Genomic DNA, 26,252 nt, shown 5'->3' on the forward strand with positions numbered 1-26,252 from the left:
TATTTCATTGATTGGACTCGACACCGCGGAAGAGCCATAATAACTGGATCTAACTGCTTATCATTGGAATATTAAAAAGTGTACTAGATCTATAGAATCGCTTAACCAGGATTCTTTCTCGGGGAGAAGGGGGCGGGGTACAAAATGTTTTTAAATCTAACATTCATCAATATTTAAGACAACAACAATCGCTAAATAAGATGCATACAGGAGCTATTGTCTTTTTAGAAAAGTAGTTTTAATGATTTTATTTTTTCTGTTTGTCATTGATTTTGTTTTTAAAATCAACGTATCTAAATGGTAGATGTAATTGAATAACTTTTGAGATGAGAAGGTTTCTTTGTTTCATTGAGGCCGCTTGATCAAACCAGGTTTTGATTCTTATAATTGTATAATTGAATGCTACACAGCTAGAGTTGGTTGAATCTGGGTTTATTGGAGGCTTACTTTTTTTTTTAAGGCTTCGCTTATTGGAAGCTCAGTTTTTTAAAGCTGTTTTTTTTAAGACTGGGTTTGTTTGATTCTTGTTGTGTTTAAATTATGTATTTTAGGCCTGGATATATATGAAGTTAGACATAGTTAAGCTGGGTCAATTTGAGGCTTGGTTTACCACTGTTTAGGGCTGATTTGTTTGGGGCTTGTATTGTTTGATGCTTTGTTTGTTGGAGGCTTAGTTTGTCTAAAATAAGATTTGTTTAAATCTCGACCCCCAAAAGGGTGAGTTCTTGAGGCAGGCTTTATTGGGCACTGGGTTTGTTTAAGACTGAGTTTATAAACGAAGGTTGCACTAGTGTTCTTCGTTATTAAGTTATATATGATTGTTATTTTATTATATACCTCAAGCTATCGCTAACGTATATTTTATTTATTTATTTTTTTAATTCAGAAATGATTTTCGCAATAATTTCATTAGACAAAAATGAGGAAGGGCAGTAATCAGCACAATTATTACCAAAAGTGCAGTTTGTTTACTTTTTAAGCGCAAGCACTCAGTGGTGTTTGTCCGAGTAATCACCCTTTTTTTTTTTGTCAAGAAATGAAATTATTTCCCCTATTTTCACTGAAGCGGAAGTGCTTGGGACGCTTGAAGTGCAAGGTCGTTTGCGCCAATTTTGAGAAAGTTCCTCTAATGTCCCACAATGTGTATACAGCTCGACAATGAACGTATAGAGTGTGTGTGTTTGTCTATTCAAGTGTGTGTATGTGTGTGTCTGTCTATTCAAGTGTGTGAGGCTGTGTAAGCTGAGTAGGTGTTGTAGTTTTATGTTGTCGACTTTTTTTTTTCATTTATTGTCTCCCATTTGTACGTGATCTCTCAGCGAGGTAGTAAAATGGCGCGAAATCCCAGAAGACATCAAGCACGTGCCTCTGAAGCGATTAAACGGTCAACCAATCACAACTGGTCGAATTACTAGAACGCGGGAGGTCAGCTTTGTACCGTCGAGGTAAATTTTATAATCCAGCTGCCCTTGCACTAGTCGGACTAGTCTGGGGACGGGGGGGGGGGGGGGGGAGCAATGAGACGAATGCGAAAAGGGTCAAGTCTGACTGAACATAGGCAGATATTGCCTGTTCTTTTCTAAGTGATTTAGGATCAAAATGATAAGTTCGATCTGTGTTGAAAAACTCGTTTTTGGGTTTTATTTTCCGCTTTTGTTATTTCCCAGTTTATGTAAGTTTTGAATTCTCTCACTTTTGATAACAACCCTCCCCCTCCCTCCCTTGTCGTATCTTTCCAGGTGTTTATTTTTGTTCGATTTATTTTGTGCCATTAAGTGAACATGAAGTAGGTTTACGTTGGTTAACTTATTAGTTGCCCAAATAAAGGACAGCGAGCCATATCCGGCCCGCGACGGGATGCTATCTGACCTTCGAAACTGTTGTCAACTTTATATAATACGCCCCATAACAAGCGAAACATTAAAATACCTTTGTAATGGAAATATAACCTACTTTATACAACTTATAGATTGTTTTTATCTTACAAATTAATGAACCAATTTGTAACTCTAACAGGCCCCAGAGTGTTCCTGATGATAAAGGATGGAGGTCTTTTGTCTTGGGTTCTTAAGGGGAAAAATTGTTGCTAAAAAAAAAAAGTAATGATTTTAAATAACTCATAAGCCCTTAAAAATATTTTTTTTTTTTGCAATATTTGATTTGAGAAAAATGTTCAAGATTTTTGTCAATTGGCTTTGTCATCATTTTCTGGACCTTTGATGTCATCATTTTCTGGACTTTTGCTGTCATCATTTTCTGGACCTTTGCTGTCATCATTTTCTGGACCTTTGCTGTCATCATTTTCTGGACCTTTGCTGTCATCATTTTCTGGACTTTTGCTGTCATCATTTTCTGGACTTTTGCTGTCATCATTTTCTGGACTTTTGCTGTCATCATTTTCTGGACTTTTGTTTTTGGTGTCATCATTTTCTGGACCGATTGCTGCAACCTACTCCACGATCATGCTGAAAATCATGGAATGTGACTTTGAAACTATTCCTTCATATAAATTTGTTTCTATAAAATATTATTTGTATTATTATTAATATAAATTATGTTATGTGTTTTCTTTTAAAGAATTTTTTTTTTAAATTAAAAAAAGAAGAGGCCCAAAAAAAAAAAAAAAAGCAATAATCCTTTCAAGAACTCGATGCTTAACGAGAACGCGATAGTCCTTCAAAACAAATGTTGGACCTAGACCTATATGTAAAACTCTAGCCAAAATAAAATTGATTTAATCCTTTACTTGAAAAATGTTAACGTCTGGCTATATTTTTCAGCGTGTAGCCAATGAGCTAGTAATTCTTTTGTAAGCGATATACATCAACTGTTAAGTTTCTAGGACAATTGTTAGAGCCATTTTTTAGATCAGCTATCTAAGTAGGTTCCAGGTAATTCGGATTTGAATAGAGATATTCTAAAAAAAAAAGGGACTCTTTCATTGCTTTCCTTGATTTTAACGGTGTTGGGGTCAGTGAAACAAGTGTCCGTAATTTACCATGGACACGGGCCAAAACTGGTTGGGTTCTACTGTATGACCACTGACCAGCGGCTAGTTTGACAGTCTTTGTGCATATGGTCTTGGGGAACGGAGTCTATGAAATGCAAAATTTACAAGTATTGCTTAATAAAGTGGTGCACAACCTATAGGTGACCGCAGTGGGCTTCGCACTTATGCGACCGCAGTGGACCCGCACTTTCAAAGGACCCGCGCTAATTCTAGGTGCATAAATCATTGAATTAAGCCATTGTATAATTCCTGAAATCGCAAAATATACGAAAAAGTCCTGGAAATATCCGTAAATTATTACAATCTTTAGAAAACTCATACGAATCTCCTGAAATATATAGACAAAAATTGTCATTTTCGGATGTCATTCAATATGGAAAATCCCAATACTACGCGCGATAATTAAAAACGGCAGTATGCTGCAATTTTGGAATCTGGTGAAAGAATCTTCTCGAGCCTCAAACTAATGAAGAATTACTTAAGTTCAACAATTCTCGTAGATAAGTTGAAACATTTAGTAATTCTTGCTATTGCGCATGATCTATGTAGGAAATAGAATTTTTATGATATACTGTATGACTTCGCTACACGCAAGGCTCGTAAAGTAATTCTGTACGTAGTAAAGGATGAATAAAATGCAAAGACGAATTTATTTTCTAATATAAACTCTTAATTTTCACTTATAATCCGTATCCCTACCCAAACTGGCCCCCGCGAATTCCGTCTCGCATAGGGCCCCATAATGTTTAAGTCCGGACCTGCTTTTTAGTGACGGGTGAATACAGAGTAGATTACTTGTTATATATATATATATATATATATATATATATATATATATATATAGTCAACCCACGGCGTAGGATACGCCGCTATTTTGCAGGGCCGGCCATATGCCACTGCAACCTATCTGATCGCAGTGGGCCCCACACTTTCATAGGACCCGCGCTAGTTCTAGGTAAAAATTAAACCATTTTATAACTTATAACAGAATTCCCGCGGCCGCCTGATTTGCCAGGAGCTCCTGGAAATCTCCTGAAATTGCAAAATATATTTTTTAAAAAGTCATGGAAATCTCCGGAAATTATTAAAAATCTTTTGAAAACTCATGCAAATCACATGAAATATATAGACAAATTTTATATTGTTCTCCCCCTCCCCTTGTTTTTTCGAGGGGTGACTATCCGCAGAAAGATCATTCCTTAACTTCTTCTTCTCGTCCAAACTCCTGAGCGAAGAAGAGAATTATATTTATAGATAATTGAAAACATAGATGGGTCATAGGTAGTATTTTGTAGTGTGCATATCCCACTGAAGCCGTTATTGGTATCCTTTTTATCCACTAAATCGAGAACGTAGAAAAGGGAGACTCAAAATCTTTAAAATAGAATCGTTGTTAACCTTTCACTGCGCATGCCTGATCAGTTCATTATTTTCCATCCCTCACCCTTTCCCATTTTTGTGTGTAAGTTTCCCGGATATTGAATACATAATTGAACAACAGACTAGATTCAGGGACGATAATGTCTCTTGTTTAAAGAAGAGTAAAAAGTTATGGGCCCTGGTCATTTAGGCTGCTGACCTTGCCCTTAGCGTTCAAAACGTTTTTTTTATTTTTTCAGCTGTTGGTCTTGTGTTGATGTGCTATCATTTCCCCTTCCCCCCTTATGGTTTCTCTTTTCCTCTCTTTGACGTTCTCTATCCTCTCACTCATTTTTTCTTTAACTCACTATCTGTGTCTCTCGTTGTGAGTATATTTCTTTACTTTTATGATATTACTAGCAGTACACACTGTGTACGCCCGCTGATTTGTTCCCAGGCTCTATATTGTTTGTATGACCGGAACACTCCCTACTGTTTTTTTGGACATAGAAAACAAAACAAAACAAAAAAACGGCTGCAGATCCCCCAACATACTTTTAAGTCGTGAATGACTCTATTTGTTACACTAAAATTTAACGCCCCCCCCTCTAGTTTTCTTTTCTCTCTCTCTGTAACCCCACTTTGTTTTGTTTTAAACCTGCGCATCGTAATTTCTCCGACATAAGACATTTGGAAAGACTCGCTTTATACCCCCCCCCCCCCCCAAGAAACACATACGCAAATATGCTTTTGGCCCGTGAGTTCTAGTATCACTTTTACTTGTTGTTCATTATGTATTGAAGATTCAAGGTGACTATGTCATTGTTGGGACAAACACTTTTATTCATTCATCACTGGACGCCATCTTGGGCAGAAACTACTTGTTCCCAACAAAAGACACATAACTCACAATGACTAAGGGCTATAACTCAAATATATCAAGTATAGATCACTCCATCTGTCAGCTACTTCCCGCCCACAACAACAAAAGTTAGTCTTACGTAAAATGTCTGACTTTATTCGGCTTCTCAATATTTCATATACTCTATGTTGCTGTTCGACCGTACTCCCCCCATTCCACACACGCAAACACTCGCTTTTACACTTTTCAAACTTTTGTTTTTTATTACTAAGTCAAACCTTTTTTTAGCATCCGATTCATCGACTCTTCACTACACAGTAGTCAGATTTTGAATCTATATATTGCATTTTTTAAAATTATCTTTCTTTAGCAATCTTTAACCATAAAAAAGACGATATCTATTATTTCAATGCTATTAGGATTATTATTTTTTTATTTTAATTTAAACCGCGTCTAAAAGGAAGCGGAAATGACGAAAGTCATCTTAAATATAAATAGACTTAGTGAAAAAGAAAAAAAAATGCTTTAAAATGTGGAATTTTTTGGCTATTTCTTTTATTTGTTTATGTATAGGCTGCGGCCTTTGGGGAAATGCCAAAAATCAAACACAAAGGTTTAATTGTAAGCTTCTGGTTTGACACGAAATGCGGTGGTCAAGTTGCGAATCTGTCAAAACCAGTTCTTTTTGAGCGCCTAGGGGGTAAAGGAAATCAGTGTATGAAATATCACGCGAATCTGTACGACGGTTTAAAGGATCTCTTGATTAATGAATCAGTGGTAACTTTTTTCTCTCTCCATCCATCTTTCACTATTTATATTTCTCTTCCCTCTGTTCTGTCCAGTCTTCCACCAATTCTCATCTCTCTTCTGTAAACTTTTCTGCTCCCTCTCCCTCTTTTGTGCTCTCTTCTGCCAACTCTTCCCCCTCTCTTCTGCACTCTTTCCATATTTCTGAGTAAAATTGTTAGTTTCGTTCTTCTGTATCATTCTGCCATTGTTGTTTCTCTTCCTTAGGGACATTGACCTAGACTCACTTCTGTACCTTCTAACCTTTCAGCTTATCCCTTTTCTTTTCCGCGTATTTTTTTTCCCTTACTCCTATCCCTAAATCTCACACTTCACTCGTATCCCTATTATCCCTTTTTACCATCCCATGTCTCGCATTTGTTTAAAATTCAATTAATTTTTTCATGCCAACATTTCCGACAAGGGAAGATAACGCTTTTCTTTTTCATTCATTCGAAATTGCGCCCCCTTAATTGTGTTAGCATCTTTAGCTTGCCACCTAGCATGAAGTGAAGACGTTGTTTTTTTTTTTTTATATATCTACATCAGGTTCCATTGTAAGCCAAACACATCAATGTCTATTTGAATCATTCATCGAGGAGACTATCTTGGCGTCGTTTGTTTTGTCCAGGTAGGATGCAGGGGACAAGGGAGATGTTGTCACAATGTGTTCAGGGGAAACTACTCGATCAGAAATAGCTTTGAAACTGTTGAAATACAAACATTTAGAACAGTGATTCCCAAACTGTATTCAGCGAAACCTTGTGTTCCGCGAGGCCTGAATAGGTGTTCCACGAACTACTGGAATAATTAACTAGTTGGCCAACACGTGAATTAATCTATCTAATAAAAATAAACGTGTTCCGGAAAATACTCAGAATTTGCGAAGTGTTTCGTTAAGGAAAAGTTTTGGCAAACACTGATTTAGAGGTTCTAAATAGATTTAATTAATTAGATCTGAGTTAAATTTCAATCGTTAAAGTCAAACGTAAAGTTTATTATTGATATTTTCTTTTTTCGTTTCAAATACAAATTTTGGAACGACCATTCGGGGATTTACTAAAGAGACATTTTCCAGAAGCTGAGACTGAATCCCAGTGAATGTAACAGTGGCTGCCACCTTAACTCGTTGACAGCTAAACAGACAACGTTCACTGGAAACAAAGAGATGAACTGTAATCACACAATGAACAAATAAGAAATGCTTTTGAAGCAAAGACATTTAAAAAATAAATTCCCAGATTTTTTAAAACAATTCTTATAAATGACACAATAAAATCGTCTTTAACTTATAAGATAAGATAACATCATAAGATCTTCCTCAAGTAGGACAAAAAAGATATAGTAGTATATTGTTTTTCTTATTCTAAAGCTAAATACTAAAGATGCACATCAATAAAAAAAATAATAAAAGGGTGTTGCGTATTTACTGCAATAAATTTAATTGAAACTAATCACTAAGAGAAAGAAATATATTTATATGCCGGTTTATTGGTTAAATGTATTATATGATTAAAATAACAATATATTTATTTATTGGTTTCAAATCTTTTGAACATTTTTGTTTAGGATAATTCGAGAAAACACTGAGGAATGTCTAAACCTTGAACCTTTTGTACTCACGAATTAGCACTGAGCAATACTTTAACCTTGAACCTTGTTCACGAATAAGTTAATGTGTCTTAACCTTGATCTTGTCTACTTACGAAAATAGGCACTGTGTCTTAGCCTTGAACCTTGTCTACTCATGAAAATAGGCACTGTGTCATAGCCTTGAACCTTGTCTACTCATGAAAATAGGCACTGTGTCATAGCCTTGAACCTTGTCTACTCATGAAAATAGGCACTGTGTCATAGCCTTGAACCTTGTCTACTCATGAAAATAGGCACTGTGTCATAGCCTTGAACCTTGTCTACTCACAAAAAAAGTTTCTATTAGAATGACAAGCACGTACCCGCAGTGCCAAGACAGAGGAGACAACTGAGTACGTCACATCCTGGTCTCGAACTATGAGAGATAAACTTGTCTCCTAGAGACAGCATTTAAAAACAAAACGCGCACTAAGGGTTAAGGTTCAGCAGTTCTGTTCTGGGCTTTAATTTATTTTACCGGAACGTCCTCATCCAATCTGTTTCAAGTGATTTTATTATTCTGTAGTTTAACTAATACGATTATTCTTGTTGGGTTTATGAACTCAATTATTTTGAATGTCTGGTAGTGGACGTGGTCAATGATTTAATAGTTTCATTTGTTGATGAATGGACGAAATGACCAAGCGAAATTCAAGTTGACAAGCGAAATTCAAAACAATACTTAAAAAAAAAAAAGAAAAAAAAAAAAGCTATATTAAGTGTATCAATTAGTTTGGATCAGTCATCGAGTAATTAAATTTGTGATAAGACTCATACGACAATCTATAATGGGGACTAGTTAAGCTTATACCACCACTTCAGTCAAGTACTGAGATAGTCAGGAAAACCAGTGACTTGGCAGAATTTAAGTCATTGGTTAATATGCATGACTAAATGCATGACGCGTAGGACGTAATCATCTTCTTTTTTGAAGTAACGTCTGTATTATATAAGATAAGAAGTACTATTTCTTTTCCTTGGAAAGGGGACTAATTCAGCTTATACCACCATTTCAGTCAAGTATGATTTTTTTTTCCATTATTCGAGATACCAAACATAATAATTTATTGCCAATATTTAAATAACTAATTGGTTAATTTTTTAATTAATTAAAAATTAAATGTTGTCGGGAATAGAAGAAGTAATAGAACCAAATTTCAGCATGATCCGAGACAGACAGACAGACAGACAGACAAAGTGAGTTGATAAAAGCTTAGTAAAAAAAAATAATTGCGAATATACACGGTCAAGGTAAATTCAACAAAACTATTACCAAGAGTTCTCATTTCAAATTTTGAATTTGATTTATAATTTTCTTAAGTGCTAATTAAAGATTGAGAAAAGTTAAAAAGTTAATGGAAACAAAATATTACTGTAAGAATTTCTTTTGAGAAAAAAGTTTGATAAGTCTTTGGACGCCATAGACTGCTATTGAGGATGTTATAGACCCCCGTGTGTCTCAGTGTAAACCTAGCTGACAAGACTAATCAGTCAATATGCATACACTAGTGAGACGGTTAGATCAATGGAGGCGATGTCTGGATTAGTCAATAAGACATCGAATCTGAGAGGTGGAGACCAAACTAGACATAGTGTACTACACGTTTTGATTGTGTATGTGTGTGTATGGATGGGTGAAATGCATGCACTATGTCTATGACTAAAGTGCTATTTTTAGAAGAAGAGAAGTGGTGACGTCTGATAAAAAGAAAAGTGGCAAGATGTTTTAGGGCAAACAGACTTCCATTAAGTTACGATACTGTGGAGATACGAGACAGAGCGCATGTGTCCATGTCGGGATAAGAGAATGACGTTTGTTGATACGATACGGTTGGGTGAGACGAGAGTATGAGACACGAGGCAATACAAGTGTCTATGTGGTGAGTCTGAACAGTTACATATAAAAAGGTACTGGTGGAGCTAAAAGGTATTTAAGGCCTTGTTTTTTTTTGTAATAGCTAGTGAATTACAACTTGGAGCTTGTAGAGCGAGTTTAGAAGTTAGAATATAGAGAGTGAAAGTAGAGCTAGAACTTGTAATGAGAAGTGAGAATAAATAGTAGAAAGTTCGTAGAAGTTTGAGTTGTACAGAGAATAGAGCTGTACAAATATTTGTATAATACATATATTGAAAATGCTACAACGTACACTGGTCATTGCAGTATTAAAGAATAAACAAAAAAATAGAAATCACCAACATTTAAAAGAACTCGCATCATAAAAGGTACAATACACATTTCTATAACATTTTATAAATGATATTGTATATGACTACACTGGTATCAGCAACAGTGACCTCTTGCAAAGAACCAACCAAACTTCTGTAGAAGAAGAAATCAGAGAAAATGGGGCTAGATAGAGCACCCTTTGCGCAAATCGCCAACTAGCATCACAAGACAGGCATTGAAGTGGAACCCGCAAGGCAAGAGAAAAAGAGGGCGTCCTAGAAGCACCTGGGGGCGTAGCTAGAGACAGACATATTTAAAGCTTGGTTACTCCTGAACCGAGATGGAACAAGATGGCCCAGGACATTAGACTTTGGAGATCTATTGTTGACGGCCATTTCTCCAATAAAGGTGACTGGTTGTAAGAACAAGTAAGTAATTCAGTACACTGATATCGAATATATGTACACATTGGTGAAAAAGGGAGCTTAATCTGGTGTAAGAATAAGTTCCAAATTTTATTCAAATTTTTGAATAAAAAAGAATGCATACGCCGAGTAGTTTGAATTAGCTGTCTAGACCTATTTGAATTAGCTGTCTAGACCTATTTGAATTAGCTGTCTAGACCTATTTGAATTAGCTGTCTAGAACTATTTGAATTAGCTGTCTAGACCTATTTGAATTAGCTGTCTAGAACTATTTGAATTAGCTGTCTAGAACTATTTGAATTAGCTGTCTAGAACTATTTGAATTAGCTGTCTAGAACTATTTGAATTAGCTGTCTAGAACTATTTGAATTAGCTGTCTAGAACTATTTGAATTAGCTGTCTAGAACTATTTGAATTAGCTGTCTAGAACTATTTGAATTAGCTGTCTAGAACTATTTGAATTAGCTGTCTAGAACTATTTGAATTAGCTGTCTAGAACTACATGGCAATACTTTCGTAGCTACAAAAGTGAATGTAATCCATACAAATGACAAAACCAATGTATTTTGTAGTATTGAACACATTTTCACAACATCTCTATTGAAGTCAGAAGTTCATGGAACCGTGAACCAGCATGGACATCGGAACTTAAAAATGTCTCTAACGATTTTCCTAGACATGTAACAGTTGAAGTATATCGCTCAGAAAAGAATTGCTTATCATTGGAATATTAAAAAGTATACTAGATCTATACATTCGATGAATTGGTTTCTGTCTTGGTGAGAAGGGGACAGGGGGCGAGGTAAACAAAAATGTCCAATAGTTTTTTTAATCCATCATTCACTAAGTTGTTTCAGAGAAAACTTATCGCTCTATAAGTTGCATTAGAAAAGTATTGTCGTATTTAAAGTATTCTAAGGTTTAATTCTACCATTAACAAATATGAAAATCTCTAGCGCTTTAAGTAATTAATATCAGATAATCATTTGGTCGATGTAATATGAATGTTGAGAAATTAAAAAAAAAAATTGTGTGTGTGATAAAGTAAGCAATTTGAGCAGGATTCATATGGATTATTGATTCATTGGATTGTAGGTTTGGACAGTTATAAATCTACACATTAGTTACATTACTAATAAGAGCCACTATCAGACTGAGACACTAAAATGTCTGACAGCTGTTTTGAATTAGAACATCAGCTACTAGATCATGGGTTCTCTACCCGTGGGTCGCGACCACCTTGGGGGTCGATGACGGTTTGCCTGGGGTCGCCTAAGACCATCAAAAACATGGATAGTTTTTATCTATTCTAGCGTTTAGAACTTGATATTGTACACATTTTTTGCCGTTGGAAAATATTTGTTTTTCTTGTCATTCTAGGATAGATGTTTTAGACAGCTAAACAGAATAATCTCAAACATTTTAATTGTCGCAGCTTAACATTTTTAATAGTTTAACTCAGTGATTCTCAACCTAATTCTACCTGCGAGCCCTTTTAACTTTCGACACGCGTTTCCGGCCACATCAACAAAAAGTTACAAAAAAATGAAATTAAAATTCACCTGGAAATTATTTGAAATTATTTGACAACAAGATCTTCAATAAACAAGGTGGCAGTTTAGTTATTATTCGAAACTATTGGCTCCGGTATTGGGATATTTCAGGTCTATCATTTTTCTACGCGTCTAAAAATGACTTCATTTCTCTACTTAAAATGTGAGCAACATTGTAGCTACCTTTACCACCAACTCATTTTCTTGTCTCTATTTGGTAAATATTCCCATCAATCCTCCAATCTCTAGACGTAGTTTGACAATTTTTTCGTTCGCGGTTCATAGAAATAATGCTTTCAAATTAGTTTTATAATGCTGTTTAGATGTTCTTTTTTAAAACAGTCACACTTTATTTACAAATCAAATTTGATGGCTTATTATCATGTTTTACAAAAAAGGAAATGTCACTTCACTTTTATGGTAGCATTTACACTAAGAGTCCCATTTCATAGACCCACAAATGTTAAAAGTCATGGTACCAATCGGAGAAAAATTGGTGGCCATAAAGAGACATTTTTCAACCTTTTTTAAGCGGGGTAGCTGATTTTCTACACTTTGTGCCACATTTCGGCGGGCAGGATGGGACCATGTCGATGGCCGTTTCTGGCCAGCGGGCTGTATTTTGGGCATCACTGTATTGTGTCAAAAGCGTTCTGTTTATCCTATCCCTTTCTCTTTTCAACTTTGAAGACCTCGGTGTTTCGTGCTGTGAGATGCCTTTCCAAGCCTGCATACCTTTCATTCTATCAAATAGTGTCAGCTATATTAACACAGTATGTACATATTTAGTAACGCCGTCAATAGCAGTTTGAAATCAGATTCCAAGTTATTAAACTCTTCATACATTTTAATGAAACACTTTTAAAGCTTCAAACTTTTATGTCCTTAAGCTCATCAAATGAGTTTATTTTTTAAAATATAAATTGATTTTCATCTTCCAAAAAAAAAAAAAAGTCCTAAAATTAAGGAAAAAAATGGCAATGAAAATGTCATAAACACAGGCATTGACGAAAATAGACTGAACTAAATCACTCGAGGGGCTTGGCATTATCACGTGACGAGAACTTTCAAAAGGCCAGAGTCGTTAAGTACAAGGTATTTTAAGGAGGGTGGGGCTACTACATCGTATGCTGCGTCAAGGTGTAGATCTAGTGCAGCAGTTCTTGACCTTTTTAGTTCAGTGACCCCTTTCTACAACTCCTACTCTGTGGGCGGCCCCCCCCCCCCCCCCCAATATATATCGTTACCCAACCACAATACTATGTTCATTTATAAACATAAGTAACTGAGTAACTTTTCCTTAAGTTATAAGGTAGAAATCTCATCCAAGTGTTTAATATGCATTGCCAGAGCTTTAGATTTAATTTGTCTTCAAATAGATCTCTCTCTTTACTCAGTTCCAAATAACTGATTGTTTGATCTTTCATGCGTGCATCTATTTACTTGTCTATTTCTTATCTACCCTATCCACGTTGTCTATCTCTTAGTCATCCTATCCACGTTGCATATTTACATGAACATTTTGAAAAGCATGACGGAGCACGGGCAGTGATTGGGACAATAGTAAGCAGCTACATTGTTTCTGTTGAACTAGATTAGAGAGTCCCGGGACTGTCTTTGCAAGATCAGAACTACTGTCCTTTGCTTTAGTTAGTTTCATGATTAAAAAGTTGATTGTTTCCAACCAATCGAGCCATGTTACATTTGATCCTTGCACCTACGCTTTTACCTACTTGTAATTCTTGTGGCAGTGTCTGGGTTACTTTGGTCGAATGAATCCCACAGTGAAATCCAATGACTTTTGATGACTCATTCTTTACCAAACTTTCAAATCTAGACCAACATATTTGCGAAATTGGAAACACCATCTGTGTTGATACCACTAATATTTTTCAAAAGATTTTCTACTTTACAAAAAATACCATGCCTTTGTAACAGTCTCCAGTAGTTAGCCAAAAACAAATTGTCTTTAAAATCACTATCTCTTTAAATAACTATCTTGACCTTCACGTACTGGGTATCATGTCTACAAAGCTCAAGTGTTTAGGCATTAAAATGTCGTTGCATTTATTTTGACTACATAGATTCAGCGTTACAAATCAAGCACTGGGATTTTTTAATTTGTGCTTAAACTATTGAACTAAAACCTTATCAATATTTGATTTTCTTTTCTTAACATTCTTTTGTGCGAGAACCATTGTCACGTGGTGCTCCATAATGAAAACATTACTTTCAATAACATTTACCATTACACGATTGCGTATTACTTGCTTAAATGAAATTGCTTTTTAATTTCTCACGACTTCCCCATTGAAAAAAAAAACTTTTTTCCCACTACAGCGTAACGTTACGGCATACATTAGTTTACATTAAGTTAAACCAGTGATGCCCAAAGTACGGCCCGCGGGCCAGAACCGGCCACCGACGTGGTTCCATTCGGCCCTCTGAAACGTCGGCACAAAAAGTAGAAAATCATCCCCCTCTTCAAAAAAGTTGAAAAGGTATCTTTACCTTCCCTAGGGCCCTCACTTTTTCTCTGTTGGATTGGTAACATGACCTTTAACGAGTGTGACTTTATGAGTTGACGAAAAGGAACTCTGAATGTAGAATCTACCAGAAAAAGTGAATGGAACATATTTGTTTTGTAAAGAAAGTCTCCAGGGCTGTTTCAAAAACAATAACATCTACAGCGGCATTTTAAAACAAATATGAAGGCCTCCTTGGTTTGAGTCGCGAGATTGGAGGATTGATGGGAATATTAACCAAAAAGGAAACAAGAAAATAAGTCGTTGTTACAGCTAACTACACTGGTTCTCAATTTGTTGTAGAGAAGTGAAGCCGTGTTCTGACTCATAGTTCCTACCATAGCACCACTCACAACTGTTCTGAGGGACATAGCTGCAGAAACAGAATGACTTCCGCCTCAAAGTAAAAAGAGTACTATTTTTAAGTTTGAAAGAGTTTTGCTCCGCCGCGAATAACAATATCTAATAAATGTTAGCTAAGTGCGCATAAATTGGAACAGTGGTACAAGTGTAAGTTTATTTCCTTTTAAAATCAATTCCTATTTCCTAAACCCTAACCATACAACCCAACACTAAACCTAAACCCTGAACATACATCGCAACCCTAAACCCTGAAAATACACCGCAACCCTAAACGAATTCCAATTATAGCTTTAGCGGTACGAAGCTTTAATGTGCACATTACCTGAACGGACCGAATCAGTTGATGTGGAGATTAAGTAGGTGAGATGGACATTAACGAATTTCTCACTTTAGCAGTTTATATATGCTAATATATGCTAATATATGCTAATATATGCTAATATATGCTAATATTTATTTACTCACTGGGAAGCGTGATGGCTGAGTGGTACAGGGCTTGGTTTCCGACCAGGGGGATCTCGGATTCGAATCTCGGTTAAGATTGAAATTTTGAGCTTCGAGATTTTTATGGCGCCCCTGAGGCCGCATAACTCTTATGGGGATCTAACACTCATTAGAGAAAGTAAAGATGGTTGGTCCTTGTACTCGGAGGATTCCAGCTACCCGTCGCCTCAGCGTGGCGCCTCCATCGAAACGTCTAGTAGTGGAACTAGATAGGCGAGTAGCGAACCAGGCCCGTGCGGGATTCCCTGGGTGAGCCTTTCGTTTTTGTTTATCTCACTCGTGGTAGAGATGGAACAAATAGCCCGCACCCCAGTCCAAAAAGTCCGCCACGCCGTTCCACAAAGGCGGTCCTTACACAGGACAGTGGCGGTAACATTATAGGAATATAAGACAAGCTCCCCATGATCAGTACTGCTCCTGACCACTTATAGCGTGTGGACTAATAATATCGGGGGCGGTGTACCGTGTACGTGGTACGGTCCACTCCTGCCCAGTCATTATGGCCACTACTACTGGAAGCCCTCAGAACGGACACGGGTGAGGAACCCCATGTCCAGGCCTGGTTGTTGGATAAAAGCCTTTCTAGCAATCAACGGGATAACGGCGCCCTTGCAGGCGCCATTTCCTTACTGGACTTCATTGAAGGTCCTTGTGCTGGCCACATGGCAACCATGTTAAGCATCGGTCATAGAATCCGATGTCTTTCTTACCATCTGCCATATAGGTCTAAAAGGGGTACTTTAGTTGTATATATGTATAAATGGCCTCCTTCAGTCGCGAAGCGACTATGGATCATCTCATGGAGATGAGATGAATGCCTGGGCATTAGCTGTAGTCGGACCGATGTCGCCTACACATCAGCTCCCCCCTCTCCACGCAGCTGATGTATTCAAAGGAACGGCAGTGCCGATACAGTTTGGGGTCAGCGGCGTCGCAGGTTCCGCCAGGGTGTAGCACTGGGTGCTGCAAACTGCCCTAGGGTCACCAGCTCTTGATTTTTCCTCAGGGTCGGCTCTCAAACCCTTTCCCATGATTGGGTATAGCTGCAAGGCAACAGAGGTTTGAATTCAGAGTTTTTCTTCTCCTAGGTGGGTAGCCAGCCATGACTAACGAGCCCCTCCTGCCCGAATCTTACTGGTTAAGGCGCCAGTTACTTGCCTTTGCCCCTTCTCCTGTTAGTGAGAACAGTTCCGCCGGGCTCAATATCCAAGCCACACGTGAAGGCCAGAAGTTGGACTAGTTGTCAGAGGCTATTTGAGACGCATGCCATTAGGAAGCATTTTATAGGTAGTGGGGTGCTTACATCCATTACCACTTCCGGCAATGTCTATATGTAATTAAAAACACGGAACTCACAGAACAGAAACATAAATACAACAATATTTAATTTCATTGCCTGCGTTATTCATTATAATAATTTTTTATATTATTTTTTAAATACATTATTTCAAAGAAAATGTAACAATTGTAGTAACAAATTAAAAAACTATAATTGATATTCATAGCAAATGTTAGAAATGGGATCACACGAAACGATTTAATATTACGATGATTCATAATTGTGAAACCCTCTCTTTCTCTCTCTCTCGCTTTCTATCCATCTCTCTCTTTTGAGCTCTCTCTCCTTTGTCCGATTGCTATATCAACAAAAAAAAAAAAAAATAAATAAAAAAAAAATAATCATAAATTAGCATTTAATTTGTATGCAAGAATTCCGTAAAAATGTCATCCAAATAAAATGACTCTACCAAAGAAAAAGTCTTATAATTAAAACGACGTGTAATTTATGCAATGGCATTTTTTGTTTCAAAATGGTAATTAACAAAACAAAAGCAAAAAGAAATGTCTAATAAAGCTTGAATGTATTAAAATGAAAGGTCATATTATGTCGCAACAAGGACACCGATCTCTGACAGTTGACAATCTGAATATTCTTTTCCCTACAGAAACACATTGATATAGGGTGTGTGTGTATGTGTTTCCAAGGTGACGGAGAGAAGAAGTGATCGATTGGTTGGTGGCTATGCAACGAGGATGAAATTACTATTGGGTCTCGCGTAATGCCAATGTGAAACGAGAGACGATCCAAGAATTCATGAGTGTAAAGATGTTTAGTGATATTGAGTTAGATTTAAAAAAAAAAAATTATTTCTTTGATATCAATTTAAGTGTGTCTATATTGCAATACAATTTACATACAGTTCTGTTCACAAAGAAGTTATTCAAGATATTTCAAGTTTTTTTAAGTTAACATCTAATACGCCTACACCGGTTTTGTTGTCTACGAGAAGTTTGGTGCTATAATTCAATGACTATCAACAACACAGATGTAACACATGTGTAAATAAAAAAGGGATTTCCTTCCTCCGTACAAATATAAGACATTTTACTTTCTTCACACAGAGCCTTGCTGGCCTGCTCTTGTCTGGGAGAGATACAAATACATCTAAATTTGTTGCTTCCCCTTTACGATAACCGGAGAAGCTCTTCCGTTTTGCTTCTCTGTACCACAGCGTACGTCACACTTCTTGGATATTGTGATACAACTATGCCAATATACCAACACATGTGGGACAAAAAAGTTTTTATTTATTCTTTAAAAGATGTGAAAAAAGAATTGAAATAAAATCTAAAAGGGGAGACATGAGTTGGATCAGGGACAGACAGTTACTGACAGTTCCGTGGAGAGATAATAATAATAATAATAAGGCTTGTCTTCGAGTCCGAAGATTAATGAGGAATGCAGTATCTCCCGTGGATACGAAGCCCCAGCTGTGACCTGCATATTTTGCCACATTCAGGGCAAGCATAACTATTGTTCGCCGTCTGCTTCTGTCCTAGCAGCGGATTTTCTTTTGGTCTCAAATGTGTATCCCGCGGCCTTTGTGATTGACCTCCAGCTGTCTCGTTCTGAGGCCGCTTGCAACCAGATGCTTTCTTCTACGTCAGCTAATGCAAATTGACGCTTAAGCTGGTCTTTGAAGCGTTTCCGTGGGGCACCTCTGTTACGTCAACCACCTTTTAGCTCACCAAAAAAGACTGCCTTTGACATACGTTCGTCCCCCATACGGGATACGTGCCCTGCCCAGCGTAACTGTCGGACCATAAGAAGTCCCACTATACTGTCCATACCGGCGATAATAAGACCATATCATTAATGTCGACTATTCAAGACGCCTCTGACAGTGGTACAGCTGAACGACCGTCTAAAACAAATGGACATTTTTAGAATTTAATAAACGGCATAAAAATTATTCATGACTATAATAAATACGCGTGTGTGTGTGTGTATGCAAAGGGAGGTTTTGACAAAAGTGACCAATTAATGAATAAATATTAAAACAAATAAATATTGGAAGACAATGTTTGTTTCATATGTTAGATATAGCTAGAGTCAATTCCTATAGTCTTTGTTTCATATGTTAGATATAGCTAGAGTCAATTCCTATAGTCTTTGTTTCATATGTTAGATATAGCTAGAGTCAATTCCTATAGTCTTTGTTTCATATGTTAGATATAGCTAGAGTCAATTCCTAGAGTATTTGTTTCATATGTTAGATATAGCTAGAGTCAATTCCTATAGTCTTTGTTTCATATGTTAGATATAGCTAGAGTCAATTCCTATAGTCTTTGTTTCATATGTTAGATATAGCTAGAGTCAATTCCTAGAGTCTTTGTTTCATATGTTAGATATAGCTAGAGTCAATTCCTATAGTCTTTGTTTCATATGTTAGATATAGCTAGAGTCAATTCCTAGAGTCTTTGTTTCATATGTTAGATATAGCTAGAGTCAATTCCTATAGTCTTTGTTTCATATGTTAGATATAGCTAGAGTCAATTCCTATAGTCTTTGTTTCATATGTTAGATATAGCTAGAGTCAATTCCTAGAGTCTTTGTTTCATATGTTAGATATAGCTAGAGTCAATTCCTATAGTCTTTGTTTCATATGTTAGATATAGCTAGAGTCAATTCCTATAGTCTTTGTTTCATATGTTAGATATAGCTAGAGTCAATTCCTAGAGTCTTTGTTTCATATGTTAGATATAGCTAGAGTCAATTCCTAGAGTCTTTGTTTCATATGTTAGATATAGCTAGAGTCAATTCCTAGAGTCTTTGTTTCATATGTTAGATATAGCTAGAGTCAATTACTATAGTCTTTGTTTCATATGTTAGATATAGCTAGAGTCAATTCCTAGAGTCTTTGTTTCATATGTTAGATATAGCTAGAGTCAATTCCTATAGTCTTTGTTTCATATGTTAGATATAGCTAGAGTCAATTCCTATAGTCTTTGTTTCATATGTTAGATATAGCTAGAGTCAATTCCTACAGTCTTTGTTTCATATGTTAGATATAGCTAGAGTCAATTCCTAGAGTCTTTGTTTCATATGTTAGATATAGCTAGAGTCAATTCCTAGAGTCTTTGTTTCATTTGTTAGATATAGCTAGAGTCAATTCCTATAGTCTTTGTTTCATATGTTAGATATAGCTAGAGTCAATTCCTAGAGTCTTTGTTTCATATGTTAGATATAGCTAGAGTCAATTCCTAGAGTCTTTGTTTCATATGTTAGATATAGCTAGAGTCAATTCCTAGAGTATTTGTTTCATATGTTAGATATAGCTAGAGTCAATTCCTATAGTCTTTGTTTCATATGTTAGATATAGCTAGAGTCAATTCCTATAGTCTTTGTTTCATATGTTAGATATAGCTAGAGTCAATTCCTATAGTCTTTGTTTCATATGTTAGATATAGCTAGAGTCAATTCCTATAGTCTTTGTTTCATATGTTAGATATAGCTAGAGTCAATTCCTATAGTCTTTGTTTCATATGTTAGATATAGCTAGAGTCAATTCATATAGTCTTTGTTTCATATGTTAGATATAGCTAGAGTCAATTCCTAGAGTCTTTGTTTCATATGTTAGATATAGCTAGAGTCAATTACTATAGTCTTTGTTTCATATGTTAGATATAGCTAGAGTCAATTACTATAGTCTTTGTTTCATATGTTAGATATAGCTAGAGTCAATTCCTAGAGTCTTTGTTTCATATGTTAGATATAGCTAGAGTCAATTCCTATAGTCTTTGTTTCATATGTTAGATATAGCTAGAGTCAATTCCTAGAGTCTTTGTTTCATATGTTAGATATAGCTAGAGTCAATTCCTAGAGTCTTTGTTTCAAGACAAGAGGAATAACAAACCAAAAATAAAAAATCCTTTAAAAAATAACAAAACAACAAAGCTTATCTAAAGGGGAAGAACTCCGTCCTTAAATCTATATCTATCAATAATGTACAAGTTATTTCTCTTATTCCATATCAAACAAAATAATTAAATACCAATAATTAATTGAATAATTGAGTATTTTTCTTTATTGATTCATGTTTTGTTAAGTACATTAAATATTTGTTTTATGTATGAACTTGATCGGAGAATGTATGAGGGGAAAATAGCGTTAACAATTTTAAAGGGGACTAAACCCAACAAATTTAGCAATATCTGTGAATACTGAAGCATTAGTATTTTTTGTTGCTAATAAACAAATAAACCAGTTACAAATTGCCTAATTGGCTACTTTTTATTGTGCGAAGTTTAAGTTTGTCCCGAGAATGGGTGTGTGAGAAATAACGTGTTTACACTTTTTATCAGACAGACAGACAGACAGAGTGAGTTGGTATAAGCTTTGTAAAACAAAAAAGATGTACCTGAGCTGGAAAGACCCACATGCTATGGTGAACGTTATTTTACTGAAGAGAGAGAGAGTTAGGAGATAGAGGTATTGACGCTCCTTGTACCAATGGCGTCTAAGCCCCATGTTCATTTTAAGCATGCAATGGATCCACAGTCTATGAATAAGAGTGGGCATTGTTAATTATGTTACAGTAATGAAAACATAGGAGAACTAGCGTTAAATGCAAGGTGTGTGTGTGATGTGTTTTTATGTCTTCAAAAAGAAAGAAACGGTCTCAGTACCACAAATGACTACACACCCATGTTTTTGTTTCCCTTCTATTTCTCACTGTACAATGAAGTGTAAATGACAAGTCTCTATTTCCAAAAGATTAATTTAGGTTTGATTCTTTAATAAATGAAACTGTATTTTGAAGTAACAGAAAAAATTATATCGATGTCATCATTTTTCAGTACAATCGTTACTGCTTTAGGAATAAAAAAATATTTTTTTATGAAATAACTTTTTTTGTCACTTGTATACAGAATGGAACTTTTTTTTTTTTTTTTATAAAATATAAAAATCATTATCATATCTATGTCTTTCTCTTTTGTCTTCTTTGTAATTACGGCTTACATAAAATTTTTATTATTTAAAAAAAATTAGGACAAAATTATTTCTTTAAAAAAAGAAAATATGTATTTTAAAATGCCCTGCTACGTAACAGTCCCTTAGACGCTGACAAATTTCTAGAAAAACCTTCAGTCTGTTTAGAGTTAGTAGGAATTAATTAAAACAAACTTGCACCATGTTCCAATAAAGTGCACTTAGCGGCATGTATTAGATAGGACAGATAGTTAGCATTCATTTATTTGAAAGCACTTTACCAAAAATAAAACTCACTGAGGATCCACCAGAGAGACCGACAGAGTGAGAGAGAGAGAGAGTGAGAGAGAAAGCAAGACAGAGAGAGCGACATAGAGAGAGAGCAAAAGAGAGACAGAGAGTGTGTGAGCGACAGTGAGAAAGAGAGAGATAGAAAGAGATAGATAGATAGATAGATAGATAGATAGATAGATAGATAGATAGATAGATAGATAGATAGATAGATAGATAGATATAGATAGATAGATAGATAGATAGATAGATAGATAGATAGATAGATAGATAGATAGATAGATATAGATGGATGGATGGATGGATGGATGGATGGATGGATGGATAGATAGATAGATAGATAGATAGATAGGTAGATAGATAGATAGATAGATAGATAGATAGATAGATAGATAGATAGATAGATAGATAGATAGATAGATAGATAGATGGATGGATAGATAGATAGATAGATAGATAGATAGATAGATAGATAAATAGATAGATAGATAGATAGATAGATAGTGACAGAGAGAGAAAGTGAGAGAACGAGAGTAAGAGAGAGACAGAGTAGGAGGGAGAAAGCGAGAGAGAGAGAGAGAGTTGATTGTTAAAAATAAATATCATATAGGGTACTTCATATTTGAATTCACTGGCCCACCAAAGTGCTTGGATGATAATTATTTCTCTATCAAAACAAAGTCAACGCTGGAACTCTGTGTGTGTGTGTGTGTGTGTGTTGTTCAGGGAAAAGCTGCTTCCGGTTGTAGCCTTAAAAAAATACGTCTGCAGAAATTGTGTCCTTATTGGAAGCATTTCTTGTCGCTAACATCCCCGGCTAAGACAAGAGTCACTTGAGAGAAGTGTTGACTTCACATCATTAACAAAGTGTAGTGGGTAGGGGCGGGGAAAGATGAGATGACCCGGGGATGGGGGGGGGGGGGAGGAGCTGTCCGACAGATCGAATGAGAGTCAGGGAAAAGGTCAATCGTCTCTGTTTAAATTTGATTATGTGTGTGTGTTTCGTAATATGTCATCTAGTTTGACATTTTCAGTTGAATGTTTTTTCTTGTAAATATTTCTATGTAAACAGTACAGTGAAGAGAGGTAGTATCATCTTACCTAACTGTTTATCTAGGTACCTAACTATCTAATCTAGGGGATTTTCCAGAAGCTTTTGTTTTATCTATTTCTTTTCGTTTTTGTCTGCGTGTGTTTTCTTAAGCGTATATGTGTATATATTTTCTCAAAGATAAATAAGATCGAAATATACATAGAGATAAGGAGGCGAGGAAGATGAGTGATAGACGCTTGGCTTCCGAACCGGGGATCCTGGGTTCGAATCCTAGTGCAGAATGGTATTTTTACTTTCGGGATCTTTAGTCTCTGAGCCCACCCAGCTCTAATGGGTGCCAAACAGTAGTTGGGGAAATGTAAAGGCGGTTGGTCTTTGTGCAGACCACATGACACCCCATTTAACCGTGGGCCACAGAAACAGATGACCTTAACACCATCCGCCCCATAGATAGCAAAGTCTGAAAGGGGAACTTTTATGCATAGAGATAATGTCAATAAGGAGAGAAATGGATTATGTGTAACAGAGCGTGAACCTTGAAATGGAATGAAAAGATATAAAAGTAAATACGATTTTTTTTTTTTAAATTCAGTATTTATAAAGTATTAGCAAATTTACGTCGTGGAAGGTGCTGTTTAGGAGTCATTTGTTTTTATGACCAACGGTTCAAGAAGAGTATCGAAAAGTAAACAGAAGCCTTTGGGCAGGTCTACAGTAAGGTCGACTTTAGTTTCGGAAGTAGATATTTAGATAATACGACATTCGACGATTCCCTTCATTAAGTATTAAATTTCTTGTTCGACATCGTTTATCGGTGTCTCTTGAGTTAATCCGTTAATAGAGAGCTACTTCCCGTTTGACTTTTCTGTATAAGGCACACCGGGAAGGTGCCTAGATTTGTATAAATTCGAATATAAAGTTTGACCTTTAAACGTAATAAACAGACGTCCGCTCGTGACGCTAAAATAATATTTAAAAGCCGATAACAAAAGAAACAATTTAATTAAGAAAAATGTAAAAACAGAGATTGAAAAAGGAAAAAACGAGAGGGGTTGACAAAGAGAAACAGAGAGGCTGAAAGAGAAAAAGAAACAGAGGGAGCTGACAGGCTGAAAAAGGCCGAGAGAGAGAGGTGAAAGAAAAAGAGAGGCTGAGAGAGAGAGAAAGAGAGAGGCTGAGAGTAAGACAAAGAGAGGCTGAGAAAGAGAGAGGCTGATAAAAAAAGGCTGAGAGTAAGACTAAAAGAGACTGAGGGAGAGGCTGAGAGAAAGACAAATAGAGGCTGAGAAAGAGAGAGGCTGAGAAAGAGAGAGAGAGGCTGAGAAAGAGAGAGGCTGAGAACGAGAAAGAGAGAGGCTAAGAGAGAAAGAGAGAGGCTGAGAGTAAGACAAAGAGAGGCTGAGAGAGAAAGCAAGAGAAAGGCTGAGAGAGAGAAAGAGAGAAGCTGAGAGAGAAAGAGAGAGGCTGAGAGAGAGAAAAAGAGAGGCTGAGAGAGAGAAAGAGGGAGGTTGAGAGAGAGAAAGAGAGAGGCTTTGAGAGAGAAAGAGAGAGGATGAGAGAGAGAAAAAGAGCGGCTGAGAGAGAAAAAGAGAGGATGAGAGAGAAAGAGAGAGGATGAGAGAGAGAAAGAGAGAGGATGTGAGAGAAAAAAAGAGAGGCTGAGAGAGAAAAAGAGAGGCTGAGAGATAGAGGCTGAGAGAGAGAATGTGAGAGGCTGTGAGAGAGAGAGATGTTGAGAGAGAGAAAAAGAGAGGCTGAGAGAGAATATTAGAGGTTGAGAGAGAGAAAGTGTATTGGTGAGAAATAAAAAGATAGAGGCTGAGCGAGAGATAGATATCTCCTAATCGCGTGAAGCTTACTTAGGTGTCCAGTCTTTTCTTTCTCCCTAGATCGAACTGATGGCGATGTCTCACACTCTGTGGCTTACTTTAAACTCCCCACGACAGACTGGGCAAAGGAAAAGTGCAAACCCTGGCGCCCTCACATCCAAACGTTATCCTTTACCAGCAATCCTCGCGGCATCCTGGAGAATGATCTATTTTACTCACGCAGTCACCTCCCCTCCCCTTTCCTTGACACGCATCTATTTAATAAACCGGCACGCGCTGCCCCAGAGCTTGTCTTCTTCTGGGCTTAGCTACAATATCTTTCATGAGCTAACACACTGTCTTCATTGTCTTTAGTAATTGTCTAGTTCTGATCACTCTCAAGAAACCCATGAGAGTACTTAACTATTGCGTTATACACTAACCGACACCAAAATCACAATGACTACTTTGATCAAAAATTAACAATTGAGGCATGTTTAACATTTACAGACTTATTTAAAGAAAATTGAGAATCTTCTGTCGTAATCTTGAGACATTAGCTCACTCTATCTTTTTCTTTGTAGAGTGTCCACACACAAAAGTCGACCCTTAGCCCTTTTCATTATACTTGACCAAAGAATTGTACCCAGAGACCAGTAAACTGTGAATAGATCTTTCCCGACACTTCTGTGCGGAAGTCACCATCAACAAAATAAAAACTATTTAATCATATCTGTTGGTTGTAGGGTTACGACTTATTGAGCTAAGCCGGTTTCCCTTGCTCGTCGAGGCCGGAGGATGAGCCACACGATGGTTTCTTTCGTTTTCCTACGCTGTACCGCCCCTAACAGTAAGAAAGCCTTTAACACAAGCGTTCAATCCCCGCGAAAAACAGCGTGGCGGATGGGACAATTTTGGCAAGCATTTCCTTGATTCTGTCATATTGCAAGTACTGTGTACTGAAACGTATTGTAGAAGCTCACTGTAGCCCCAGGTTTGGAAACCAAGACTAACAAGCAAAATAAGAAAAAATACTTTAAAAACAAAAAACAAAGAATATCCAAAGTGATTTTCAAATATATCTCTCAATACTGTTATATTTATTTTCCTTGTTATTATTAAAGTAAATTAATTAATTATCACTTCTTAATTAAATAATTTATACATTTTCTTATTGATTCATATTTTCTTAGGGACGATAAATAATTAAGCAAACTTTCAGCTTGATCCGAGAATAGGAAGTGGGAGAAATGACGTGTATAAGACAGACAGATATACGAGTGAGTTGATTTAAACTTTGTGAACATTTTGATACTAAGAGATATTGTGTCAGGAGATAGTAAATGCGTTTGCTTTTTTGTTTTTCAATACTATTGTAGTTCCATCAATATGTTATACACAACACATAGGACAACATAACAAAGTCACGAGGACTTATGAGGCCGGAGTCGTTCTAACTTAATGTCTATAATCTCCCTTTCACCGGGGACATAATTAAATATGTCATAATTAAATGTTGCACAATCTGTGCTTCACCGGAGCCCAAAAGTTTTGATTTATATTCTAGAGCAGATACTGTGAAGTCCAACTGCTTTTTTTTTTCTCCGAAAGATTGGTTACACTGAGGACAGCAAACAGT

At 36.4% G+C, this 26,252-nt stretch overlaps 1 protein-coding gene across 1 annotated transcript in view; it reads right to left on the bottom strand.

Moving 5' to 3' along the window:
• The window catches only part of LOC106067466 (glutamate receptor 2-like), a 265,994-nt gene that overhangs the window by 139,078 nt on the left and 100,664 nt on the right, over positions 1 to 26,252 (bottom strand). The window lies entirely within an intron of this gene.

This window comes from Biomphalaria glabrata, chromosome 8 (assembly GCF_947242115.1).
Source record: "Biomphalaria glabrata chromosome 8, xgBioGlab47.1, whole genome shotgun sequence".
NCBI lineage: Eukaryota > Metazoa > Mollusca > Gastropoda > Planorbidae > Biomphalaria > Biomphalaria glabrata.